The following is a 13,638-nucleotide window of genomic DNA, read 5'->3' as shown; positions in this document are numbered from 1 at the left end:
CACACACACACACACACACACACACACACACACACACACACACACTGCGTACAAAGGCGAGCCTTCAGTGGCCATGGGGTGTTACGGTCAGATTCCACAAACCCAGGGTGCTTGGCAGAATCACTAAAGGAGTGGCGTAAGTACATTTCCACTGAAGGCTGCTTTGCCTGATGCTCTGATAGAGACCGCAAACAGGACCGTTGATGGTCTCATACAGGACCACCGAATATGATTTTACTATTTGTGGACAAGAGTTGTGCATTGAGGGAAGGCCTGTGTGTCACTGTCTGCTCTATTTTTGGATGTAATGGAGAAAGTATTTCAGCCTGATTACTGCCTGTGGAGTGAGAAATCTCTTCTTCTTTGTCCGGCCACCTGCTGCTACTTTATTTCCTTAGCACTCCTCCAGTCATTATAAGAGTCACCCAACAGTTTGAAATCAAAGTGATGTCTCACTATAGAATGTCAGCATTCTATTGTAAAAGATTATGCACCATTTTAAAATATAATTGCCAAGCCCCCCACACCTTCCAGTCAAAACCCTTGCAAAATGAGAAGCAGCTTTTGCGATTCAGGCCTTGCAAATTTGGGATGTTGCTTTCTCCTTTAGGCTGGAATAATGGTCCAGATAATTATAACTTCACTCCTTGCCCTTTTCTCTCTCTACCTCCCAGCCGTTCTCACGACATTTTAATGACGCTGTTGGTGTGTCTCTGTTGATGAATTCTGCCAGGGAAGGTTATTTATTTATTTTCTTCCCTGAGCTGCATTTTATCCTCTGTTTACTTATCTTGGTGTTCTGTTTCCTCTCTCCACTGCTCCCAGACATCCTTTTCCTTGCCCTTGTATAATGCACAGCAGGCCGGTGAAGTGCGGAGGCTCACTGTGTGGGTAAATGTCACAGCTTCATGCAAAGAGCCTGGCCAGATCTTAGCAACTCCAGAAATGGCTCACGAGGCCACAGCTTAACAGTTTATCTCATTCTCAGATGCGATGTGTTTACGATATGGTTCTGAATCAGGGAAAGTGGTTTTGAATGTGTGGTATATTAATGCCCCTGAGGTCAAGCTGAAATCTAGCCGGCGGCTTCCCCAGAGTCCATGTCCTGCTGCCCTCCCCTGGCTGCAGGGCACTGGCAACTGAGACAGGGACACTGCTGGTATGTGGGAGGAAAGCAAGCTGCAGCTAGAACTAAGTGAAAATGCAGGTGAGAGTCTTGCCTCTGCCTTTGCTGGCAGGTGTTAGAGCTGACCTGTGTTGTGATAGCAGGCTCCTGTGCAGTGCTCTTCTCAGGGATCTTACTCATTTTACCGTTAGCTTATAAGGAATTTCAGAAGGCCAGAGAAATGGCTCAGTGGTTGAGAGCCTTGCTGTTCTTACCAAAGACCTGAGTTTGGTTTCCAGCACTCCCAACAGACTGCTACTGCCTGTGATTCCAGCTCCAGGGGGACCGCTGCCCTCTTCTGGCCTCTGTGGGCATCTGTACATACATGGGTGTGCATTCCATAAAGCAGGCATACCTGCACATAAATAAAAACTAAATAAAAATTAATCTCAAAATGCAGGGATTTTTAAGGAAGAAAGAGACAAAGAAAGAAAGGAAGAAAGAAGGAAAAGAAAGGAAGGAGGGAGGGAAGGAAGGAAGGAAGGAAGGAAGGAAGGAAAAAAGGGAGGGAAGGAACCTTCCCAGGACTGGGGACAGAGTGGGTAGAGTGTAGAGTGCTTGCCTCGCATGCGTTGTAGCCCTGAGTTTCTTCCCCAGCACAGCATAAACTGTAGTAGTAGCATACAACTACAATCCCAGTGGTAGTGAGGTCAGAGCAGGAGAATAAAAAATCATCCACATCCAAGGTCATCCTCAGCTACAAAGTGGCTTAAGAGGCCAGCCTGGGCTATTTGAGATTCTGTCTCAAACCCCACAGCAAATGACAGTCTATGGTAATCTTTGTCAGGACTTTGGAAAGGGTATTTTTCTCCACTCTCCTGCATGTGCCATTCCCTGTGGGAGCATTGGAGAAACATTGTGTATACCCCCTGCCTCCTTTTGTCCCTGATTCAGGAATGGTATGCAATCCAGTTGAGCATGACCTAATTTTGCTTTAGTCAGAGGCGCTGGTCGCTGGGAATGAATGCGTTCAGCTCATTTTGAAATAATTCCACTTCTTTGGATGATAATTATTTTGAAGGGAAGTTTGAAAATTCTCCAGTCGTTTTTCTCTTCCTGTCTTCAGGTTGCATGAACCAGGCTCTTCTAAGGTCCTGGTACTGAAGAAGCCTGCCTCTGATGCTGGGGGAACCTCTGAGCTTTGGGGAAACCACCCATACTGCAGCCAGCGGTTTCTCTCTCATCATTTCTCTTCCCCTGGTGACTGGCCACTGCTCATGCCCAGACAGAGCCTTTCTGTGTCTGTAGCTCAGGTGACAGCATCCCTGGCATCAGTCCTGGTCCCGCCTCCTCCTGGCTGTGGCCCCAGTGGGCAGAGTCTGCAACCCTGACATGCCTCAGTTTCCTCAACTATATCAGAATTGAGATGACAAGGACTTACATCTGCCACAGATACTGCTATTTTCTAAATATGATGTTCTAACAGATATATGGAGACACAATTTACGGCTGTAAAGTCCAACTGTGTAAAGCTCATTATTGAAGCTTTTGATATATTTGCAGAGCCGTATGTGCCACAATCACTATGCCCTAATTTCCAATGTTGTACCTACAGCAGTCAGCTGTCACACCCTCATTTACTTCTGCCCCACCCCCTGCTTTGCAGCCCACCGTCCAGTAGCCACTAATTTACTTTGTCCGTACGGATTTACTTAATTAGCAACCTTCATGTGAATGCAGCTATGGAGTGTGTGGCCCTTTGCCATTCACTTTTCTTACCGAAATGTTGTCACGATACATCTCTGTCCTGCTGGTGGGGACTGAACCCATAGCCTTGCACATGCTGGCAACGGCGCATTGTTTCTCAGCGACAGACAGACCTTGCATGCAGTGCAGACAGCTGCCTTGGTCTGTCCATTCCTTAGCTGAAGTGCATGTGGGTTGCGTCCACTTTTGCTGTGGATACTGTGCTGATGGATCTTGGTGCATGAGCCTTCTTTACGTGGACAACCCTCTCTCTACGCTGCGGAGTGAGCTTCCTGGGTCACGGGGTCACCTAATACTTAACATGTTGAATGACTGCACCCCATCTAAATTTTGCACGCTCATGATATTGGAGGATTCTAGCCCCCTCCCTGGCTCCCCAGGACTTGTCTTCCAGCCGTAGATGTTTTAGTGGGTGGTTTTGAGGTGCAGTACCTCACTAAATATGGTTTTGATTTGCATTTTGTTAGTGACAGGACACATTGTATGTGCTTATTAGCCTAAGTGTACTATTTACAAAAAAATGCATATTTTCTGACATTACGTAGTTTTAGGAAATGCCGGTCATTGGGTTTGTAAAATTTGCAGCCGTGAGAAGAGGACGGCCCGCCAGACCTACTTAAAGTTGTGCACCAGAATCTCATTAAAAGAAAGAGAGCCAGTTATAGGTAAGCCCGGATGATTTGATGTGTAATGTTCAGCCAGCTTCCTAGAGCATTATATATAGAAAAGGCCACTGTGTCTGACCTGAACTCCTTGATTTGTATTTCAGTTTTTTAAAACTATGGTCTCTGGTGGCACCATCACACGTCTCGGCTTGTTCTCGGCAATACGTAGGTGCAAGTTAGAGTCCAACACAATTTTCTCCTATTTCTGTTTTGTTTTGTTTGTTTGTTTAATTTTACTTTTTGTTGTTTTGCCCGAATGCTGTGTTTTGTCAGCTAGCCAGTTAACACTGGTCTTCCTGTCTTGCTGACTTCAAGCTGTTTTGCTTGTAGGATATTTAATGTAATCATCTTTCTACCACGTTGTATGTTCCTCGGATGGATTGTCCAGCTAATGTGATAACTGTCTGGGGCCACTTCTCTGAGAATGGTCACTGGTGAGAGGCTTGTGTATGTTGTTTTGGATTTGGGAATTGAAGTATGCAGTGCTTCTCAGTCAGAAAAGTTTGCCCCTGTTGGGAGGGTAGCATAGTCACTTTCACAGTGCAAGGTATTAGAGTTAATTAGACTGCAGGAGTTTGACCTTAACTTCACATCTTCTTTCTTTGTGACCTTCAACAAGTCACCAGTTGTCTGACTCATTGTAATATATATCACACACATATATACATGTTTATGTGTACACACACACACACACACACACACACACTCAGCAAGCCAGCTGAGCATCGAAGATCTGTAAGCAGCTGACCCAAGGGTGGGGCTTCTAGGATTCTTAAATCAATGATCTCCTTATGGGGATATTTCTTCCTCACATCTCCTTCATCATCTTCAGGTAAACCAGCCTTCCTGAGTGGTAGGCCAGATGAATTGACAGGCTCGGTTGAATCAATTCTTAGGGAGGAGAGAATCGTCTGTAATATTCTAACCTTTGGAGCAGATCAGAATGTCACGTGCCCCCCCTCCACCACCACCCCAGGGCCGGAGGTGGACTCAGACTCCATTCTTTTGACCAGAAGGAAATAGTTTTCCCTTTATAGGCCTAAACAAAGTCTTGCAAATTCCACCTTCTGTCAAATTATTTTAAAAACCAAGAACAAATAATTATATTGTTTCTCTTTCTAGTATAACCATGGAAATGAGAGGTAGGGTCCAAAACTGACCATGAGGAAGGGGTCTATCCATTCTTGCAAATAATATATGAGAGTTGCAGTTCTATGCATATTTGCATGAATTTGGTGCTGTCTTTATTTTAATTTTGCAATCACAGTCTATGGTCAAACTGGGTAGACACCTTCTTGTGTGCGTGCTGGGCACTTGTCTGTCTCCATTTCAGATGTGCAAGTGTGAACTTATTTATCCTTATCATTTTCATTTGTCTTCCTTGTCAGTGGGGAATAGGCGTTCTTTCTGTAGTCAGATAAAAATTAACATACAACATATGATCAGAATGATTTCTCCTGAGGCCAGGTGAATGGCTCAGCAGGTAAAAGCACTTGCTGTTCTTCCAGAACATACAAGTTCAGTTCCCAGTGCCCACTTTGGGCAGCTCATAAAGGCCAGTACCTCTATCTCCAGGGGATCAGCATACTCCTCTGTACTACAAGACTTCCTGAACCCCCATGTACAAGCTCACACACAGATGCACATGCATAAAAATAAAATAATCATTTTTAAAAGGAGAATGGCTTTCTCTCCTTTTTCCCTATTAGTAATACATTTGTTTACAATTTTATTTTGAGGCAACTGTAGATTTGTGTGCAATTGTTAGAAACAATACACAGAGGCCCTTGTACTTTAATACTTTTTAATCAGACTTCCCCAGTGGCACTATAAACTTGTACTCTGATGTATATATTTATAAATATAAATTATAAAATGTGTTACTTACAAAATTATAAAATCTCAACCAGGCCAACTGATATCTGAGTCATCATCTGAAGAACATTTGCCTGTTTCACCCACTTATTTTTGTAAATCATCCCCTTGCTCCAATTTTCTGGTGACCACTAATACCTATTTCTATAATGCTGGTATTTTAAGAATATTATATAGAATGAGTCATGGTTTGTGTCATCTTTTTTCACTCTGCAAAATGGCCTGCAGATCTCTCCAGCTTGCTGGCTCTAATCTGTCTCCTCTTATCACCCGTGCTAAGTGTCCCTTGCCGCGGGTGTCCTGCACTGTATAGCCTCTCACCTTCGGAAGGGTGCCTGGCTTCAGGCCAGTTTTACCTGTAGGGACTAAAACTGCTGTAAACACCGAGCACAGGTTTTTGTGTGAACATATGTCTGTGGAACAAATGCCCATGAGCGCAGTTACAGGGCCGCTGGAGGTGCCTGTCTAGCTTCGTGAGAAAGCACCAATTTGTTTCCTGAATGATACAGTCAGGAAACACTTTACTCACCCTCCAGCTGTATGTGAATGACCTCGAGCCTCACGCTGTTATGAGCATGGGCGATGCACCAACAACAGTCCAGCCATTCCAAAAAGTCTGCAGTGAGAGCACGTGGTCGTTGATTTTTTTTAAATTAATTTTATTTTGTGTGTGCAAGCACGCACACACACACGTGTTGAAATACCGGTAGAGTACAAAAGAGGGCGAGAGAGCTGAAGTTAACAGGCAGTTGTTGACTGTGCTGGGAGGCAAATGAAGGTCCTCTTCAAGAGCAGTCTTAACTGCTGAGCCGTCTCCAGCCCTTACCATGTGGTAGTTTTAGTTCAAATTTCTCTCGTGGATAAGGGTGCTGACAACCTTTCATGTGCTCATTTCCCGCCTGTAGCTCCTCTGCAATGGATCCTGTGTTCATGTATCCTCTCTCTTTCTGTTTGCTTGGACTTTGCTGTTGGGTTTTGAGGAGTCCCGTCTTTTTCCAGGTTTACATGTGTACATACTCCTCCCTCTGCCCTTCCACTTATGCTCAGCAGTCTCTACCTCTTCTCTGTATGGTCTTTAGCAGAGTGACTATTTTCCAAGTTGTCTATTCTTTAATATAGCATGCTTTTATTTATTGTCTTTAAATTATACACATGTGTCTGTGCATACATATGTGCACATGCAGGTGCCCACAGAGTCCATAAGAGAGTGTTGGATGCCCTGAAGATGCAGCTCCGAGGAGGATTTGGGAGCCATCTAATGGGAGTGCTGCGTCCCAACTCAGGTTATTTGCAAGAGCAGCAAATGCTTGTAACCACTGAGTCACCCCTCCCCTGCCACCCTGCAGCCTTCTTTTTCTACCCCTAAGACTGTGTGCCTGGCAGTTTCCGGAGTTGTTTTCCTCATGCTTGATATTTTCCTAAAAGTTTTGTAGTTTTGCATTCATGTCCATGATCCATTTTAAGTTGATATTGCATGCAATATGAAGATTAGATGGAGTTTTGTTCTTTTGCCTTCTGGGTTTTTAAGTTGGTTCTAATGGCTTTCATTTTAGAGGCTGTCCTCCCTCTACTGAGTTTGCTTTTCACCCTTGTCAGAAGTCACTTGGATGTCTGTCTTGTGTCTGGCCTTTCCTGTGCTCCCCAATCTATTTCTTTGACCCCTCTGTCAGTACCAAGCCAGCTTTATTACTATGGCTGTAGACTAAGCCTTCACATCAAGACAAGCAATTTTCTCCCATTTTATTCCTTTTCAAAATTGTCTTAGATAGCCTAGATTTTTTTTTGCCTTCCCATATAAACTTTAGAATAACCTTGTGCATATCAATGGCAATTCTTCCTGGTATTTTAACAGACTTCTGTTAACTTTTATGGTGTAGTTATACAGATTTGACAACTTTACTGTCTCTGCTCTTTCAGTCCATGAACACGAATGTCTTCCCATGTGTTTAGATTTACCTTAAATTTCTTTTTTAAAAGATTTTTCATTTTTTATTTGTGTGTGCACATGTGTGCATGTACACACATGTACAGGTGCTTGGGGAGGCCAGCAGTTGGCGTCAGATCCTCCTAGAACAGGGTTACAGGCAGTTGTGAGCTGACAGCATTTGTAAGCACTATAGGAATGCTAGGAACCAAACTCAGTTCCTCTTTAAAAACAGCAAGGGTTCTTAACTGCTGAGCAGTCTTTTTCAGCCCCTTCTCCTCTTTATTTGATTTCTGAAATCAGAACTTTATAATTTCCAGCAGATCATCCTTTTAAAATTAAGTGCTCCCATTATTGGTGGTGGTATTTGTGGTTTCACATGTCTTGCTTTGTCTTTAGCATGTTTGTTGTTTGTGAACACGGCCCTTGACTGTGCTCATCTGTGGAGTCTTGTCTGGTTCTGTGCTATTCAGGAGGCCTGTGTGTGCTATCTTCTTTGGGATTTCCTTTATAGAAACAGGAACACTTGCATTTCTTCCTTCTGAAATATGTCTTTTATTCGTGATTTTCTTCCTTCTTCCAGTGGACAGGCCTTCCTGTAATATAATGATGAGGGCTGACATCCTTGAGTGACTAGACATTCAGGTTTGAACACTGATTAGATGTAGGGTTTTGCAATGTTCTGCATGAGATTAAGAGTATTCCATTTGTTCCCAGTTGCTGAAGGTTCTTTCTGTTTTTAAAATCATGAAGGTTGAATCTTGTCAGTTTCTTTCTGCTTCATTTGGTAGATAAATAATGCTTTTGTCCCATTCATACAGCAGATTATGCTAAGGTTTGTATTGAACTAGCCTTGCATACTTCAAATATCCCCATTTTGGGTACATTACTGAGTTCTATTAACCAATATATTTTAATAACCCTATTTTCAAATTAAAATAATCACATTATGTTTTAAAATACTGTTATTAACTCTTTGAGAATTTCATACTGTTTTGATCATATTAAGACAGTATGGAGCACTTCACTTATTTGTGTCATTCTTGTGAAAGGGCCATGCAAAACTCTTCCGTATCATTCTGATTTCAGTACGTGTACTGCCAAAGCAAGCACAAAATAAGACAATCTTGAAAGTTCTATTTATTTTCCTACATATTCAGTCACATGGGGAGTGTAGGCTTAAATGTGTCACCATGTGTATAGAGGTCAGAGCACAACAATGAGATTCACTTTCTCCTACCACATGGAAGTCCTGGAAGTCCTACTCAGCTCAGCAGGCTTGGTGGCAAGCACCTCTATCCGCCGCCTTCGTGCCAGCTCTGACTTGCTAATCTTTTTGTTGAGGGTTTTTATATCTAAGTTCATAAGTGCTATCTATTTGTCTATGATTTCTTAGTTTGCCTTTGTCAGGATTTTACAGCAGGTGTTATGACACTCTAGAATGTCCTTTTCTCTTTCTGGGCAAGATCCCTTAGTTTGATGCGAAGTCTTAACAGTAGAAGAAACCTCTGGGGACCCACAGCGTCTATAGGTGCTCTATTCAGAAGGACTTCATTTCTTTGCTTGTTACAGGACTCTCTGGGCTGGTCCATTTTACATGAAGTTTACAGCCACTGTTGTCTGGGAATTGATTTCTTTCTATCTTCTAAGATGCCAACTTTATGAGCTTGAACTTTTCTGTAGTGTCCTGATGGCCTTGGGACTTCAGTGACACCTCTTTCCTCCCTCCCTTGCTGAGTCTCTTACCCCACCACAGTTTTTGGTCTTGCTTGTGTTCAGCTCCTGTCTCCCCAGCCCTCTGATGAGCCAGTGTTTTGGATCTGTCGAATCTTGCTTTGGGTTTCTTTTAATTTTTGAAGTAGAAATATAGGTCATTGATTTGGTTTTATCCCGCCATTTTTGAAACATAAGCTTTTCTGCGCTATCGATTCTCCTGTCTACACCAGTATAGCTGCGCCCCACATTATTTTTTTTGACATATTGCATTTTCATTGAATTCAATATATTTTTGTTTCCTTTCACAATTTTTTACTCACTTTTTTCAAAAGTATACATTGTTTGGTTTCTTGGTATGCTGTGATTTTGCTGTGGTCTTTTTCATGTTTATTATTGATTGTAGTCAGAGCATAACTGTGAGTTTAGATATTTTCAAAATTTTTGATGCTTTTCTTTTCCATTTTTTTTTTTTCAGATCAAGACATGGTATGTCTTGATAAATTGTCTATGGGCACTTAAAAATTTGAAGAAAGAGGAGGAAATATATAGAGGTAGTAAATATAATGACTATTATGTAATTTATTCTTTTTTTTTCTGTGTTGGGTCTGCCTCGGAAGGTGTCATTAAACAAGCCAATGGGGTTTTAGGCATTCTGTCTTTGAGGAACAAAACAAAGTAAAGAATGTTTTGTTAAAAGAAAATGTTTTGGAGAAAAACTCTGTCCTCAGGCTTGGGTGAGCTGCTCTGACTGCCTCCTCCTCCACTCAAGGGAGCTAGCCTGCCACACTGCTCACACCTGTTCTTCCTGGGAAGAACAGTGGGTGCAGAGTCAGCATCATAACCCTGCCGTCGGAGCACCGACGTGCTGACGGTGGCACGCGGTTAAGAGGTTTGCCATCTTAAGCAGGAGTGTCAGCCACTGATTAATTTCTTCTTCTCTTGCAGAATGATCTTCACTAGGAATGATTATGCAAATTGAGTTTAAGTTACCAAGTGATTTAAAACATAACTATATTTCAAAATAAAATGATATCAGAACTTTAAGGGTTTTTTTGTTGCTTTTTGTTTGGTTTTGAGTTTTTTTGGTTTTGGCTTAAAAGAAAAACAGAATTGAGTTTAGGACGTTTTAAATCACTAAACTATTTATTATTAATTAACTGAGGTAGGATCTCAGCCCAGCTGGTCTCAGGCTTGTCATGCACCTGTCCCTTAGCCTCTCAGTATGCTGGGCTTATCTCATGACAACTAGTTTAAATTGTTTTTATTGTTATTTAATTTGTGTGCTTCATGTCTTTGTGTTTTAAATCAATCAGCTATATACAGCTGATGATTTGGGATTGTGCCATTTCATGCATCAGTTGGTTGTTTCCCGCATGAACGTGACTGGGTGCTGACCAGCTACGTGGCACAGGGTGGGTTCTCTGGCGTGCTGTGGTTGACCCCAGCTCTGTTGCTTCCATGGTACCCTGCCTCTTCAGCCCTCGTGCACACTTAAGAAATGACCGTCTTTCTAGTTTCTGTGGTAGAAACCTTGGCTCTGTGTCTCAAGCCCCGTGTGCTGTGACTAGAAATTGTGTCGCCCCTTGATAGTGCATGCCCGTTCTGCTGCTTCCCGCCGCTGTCACACAGCGCCATCATCCTTATCTGGACTACCATGGCGTGCTCTTCAGCATATTCCTCACTCCTCATCCCAGCACAGTTGAGTGCCGACTGAGTGCTGGCATCCAGTGTCAGCTGTAAACGTTACAGAGTCTTGTTATGGCCTTTCGTTCTTGGCTTTGTAGCCTGGTCCCCCTCCCCCCACGACCACTTGCTTCACTCACCCACCTCCGTCTTCTGTTGTATCTAGATTCTCGCCTGCCTCAGGGATCTTGCCCAGCTCTGCCACTGCTGATTGCCAGGCTGGCTTTATCAGCTGTCCTGGGCTCTACCCAGATGTCATTCATCAGGGAAGCCATCTTACCTTCCCATTTAAGATGGCCATTCCTTACTCAAATCTCTTTCCCTCTTCTGTTTTCTCTTTAGAGTGTTACTATATTATATGTAGGCGTTGCTCTTGTTCTCCCACATGTGTTCATAATAATTCCATATGCTATATAATTATACATCAACATTATATGATTTATGGTGTAAATTCTATTAAACTAAACCATTCAAAACCTATGAAACTTGGGCTGAGGAGGGCTTACTTCATAAGGCTCCTGCTGTGCAGTCTTTAAGAACTGAGTTTGATCCTTAGGACTCATGTTGCCGAGCCAGGTACCCTGTTTGTACTCCTAGCCGTGGGAAGACGTAGGCAGGTATGGTTGGTTTCCTAGGGCTTGCTGGCCAGCCAGCCACATCTGCTTTGTGAGTTCCAGGCCAGTGAGACATTCTGTCTCAAAAGTCAAGGTGGACAGTACATGAAAAAGGACATCTGAGGTAGACATCTGCTCTAGTAACACACACACACACACTCACCCCAAAACAACAAAACAGGAAATCTATGGAAGTGTCAAGTCAAGACACTGATAAAAAAATATTAGTCCAAGCAAATTTCTTCTTGTTTTTCTGTTTTGATGCAAAGAAGAAAGCCTTCCGGCTTACCCGTCTACCCCCACTTTCAGCACCCCTCAGTAGTGTGAGGCAGCGGAAAGTGCTGTGGTTCCTGCACAGGTGAACCACGGCACTCAGCAAACCAGCTCACAGTGCTGTTATTATTACTCTCAAGTTAGGCAGCTGCTGCTGCTACTCTTGCTAATTGTGTCCCCAATTCTATGGCTGACTCTTAAATAAATGATTAAACTTGTCCGTGCAAACGTTGCAGCGTTAATATTCTGGGGGGAAATGATGCATAAATCATACCCACGTTGGCTTCCGATTCATCAACCACATACAAAGCAATTTGTACAAAAGAGATATAGGCTTTCACCAAACAGACTGTCCTATATATTTTCCTTATTTGCTTACTGTTTATCTCCATCGCTAGAAGACAAGTTCACGAAGGTGTGAATTTTCATTCTGTTCCGTTTTTAAATTCACATCTGTATTCCTATCTCATAGGAGTCCTAGTAGGTCTTTAATAAATATTTGTTGAGTGAAAGAATAAATAATCAAATCAATATTTAGGCTTCTCTGGAATTCTGAGGTAATTGAAAATAGGAACACCTGTTTTTCTTTAAATGGAACAACTTCTCTGGCCTAATAGTTATTGACATTAAGGGCTGTAGGCTGATTTATGTGTGTTATTTAGAAAGCCAGAAGTAACTGTGTTCTGGATGAAGTTCAAGAGTCAGCATTCCATAGGAAGATGCCGTTTCGTTCTGCGGAACCCTGCTCTAAGGACGCTAGCAGGTAGATGAGCTTCCACTGGCGCTGTAAATGCTGTGTGAACATGGACTGACTTAATCTTGTGATAAACTGCAGTTTCCAGGGCATGTTTCTATTATGAGCATGGAGCAGAGACAAAAGTACAAAGAAGCACAACCAGGGACACGTGCTCAGTAACGGAAATAGAGACAGTTCTTAGAAAGAGAAGGATGCCCCCAAGGATGGCGGTGGGCTGGTTGGCCTGGGAAAGGCATGATCCCAGAAACACTGGGCAAGGAGACTCGGGAGACTCAGGAACTGCCTTCTCTGGACTTTGCATATGTCAGGCTCTCTGTCTGTGTGTGCACTCTAGTTACATGTGTAACCCAGGTAGGGAAGGGTCCCAGTCTTACTTTTCCAAGTGGCTTCTTAGATATTTATCTTGATGCCTCTCTTCATTTCCCTTCTCTCCTGGTGGCCCTGAGAACCTTTGCCAGGGAAAGTTATGAAGTCACAATTTTCCCTGATAACACAGAGAGAGAGAGATCTTTTTGCTCTCTTTTCTGCAATGAGACTTTGCCCATGAAGCAAATATAATCATGAGGAAACTCCTGGCAGTTGATGAAGTAGCTCAAGACAGTCAGCAGGGCCAGATTTCAGTTGGCGTATGCTTCTTCCCTTTCAAGCATGTATGGTTTAAAACAAAACAAAAAAAACCACCTCGCTCTCTTAAGGGTATCCTTGATGGAGTAGTAAAAGTCATTAATTGCATTAAATTTTGACTCTGATAGATGTCTTTTTAATATCCTTTGTTCCATTGCGAATTACGTAGAAAGCTCTTCTTCTGCATGCAAATAGATGGTGGTTGCTCTGAGGCAAAGTCCTTGTGAGTTATCCGGGCTGGCAGCCGAGCTAGCTGCTCTTTTCTTGGCACTGCGTTTTCACTTCAAGTTGTGACTGACAGACAGACCATGCTAATTCAGACAGACTTGTGTGCTTGGCACCCCCGCTTTTTGAAAATGAATAAAATAAGCTCATTTCACTGGGAGTGGGGAGGTGTCTGACAGTATTTGTGGCTCATGATAAAAACTGAGCTCACAAGTGAAAAATGAGAATTTTTGAAATCTTGCCTGTGCCACCATGAACCTGACATTTTTCATTATTTAAAGACTTGATAAAGTAGGAAGCTGTATTAACATGTGATATTTCTCACACTGTCTAATGACACGTGTTAACATTTGGAAGACTGCAAAATGCAGTGAACCAACAATGTCAAGAGTGTAGGAAATTAGCCAGAG

General features: G+C 42.8%; 1 protein-coding gene and 1 non-coding gene across 2 annotated transcripts in view; one reads left to right on the top strand and one right to left on the bottom strand.

Annotated features, from left to right (window-relative positions):
- LOC129670104 (protein sidekick-1-like) overlaps nt 1–13,638 on the top strand; it is a gene marked incomplete at its 5' end in the record, with an annotated part of 897,806 nt that overhangs the window by 311,688 nt on the left and 572,480 nt on the right. The gene's annotated exons all lie outside the window — the stretch shown is intronic.
- Nucleotides 8,345–8,449, bottom strand: LOC129670218 (U6 spliceosomal RNA). The gene has a single exon (XR_008719145.1). It is a non-coding gene; the product is annotated as a U6 spliceosomal RNA (small nuclear RNA).

Source organism: Psammomys obesus, unplaced genomic scaffold (assembly GCF_907164565.1).
Source record: "Psammomys obesus unplaced genomic scaffold, mPsaObe1.curated_primary_1811, whole genome shotgun sequence".
NCBI lineage: Eukaryota > Metazoa > Chordata > Mammalia > Rodentia > Muridae > Psammomys > Psammomys obesus.
Note: the sequence above shows the minus strand (reverse complement) of the source record. Positions and strands in the feature narration are given on the sequence as shown.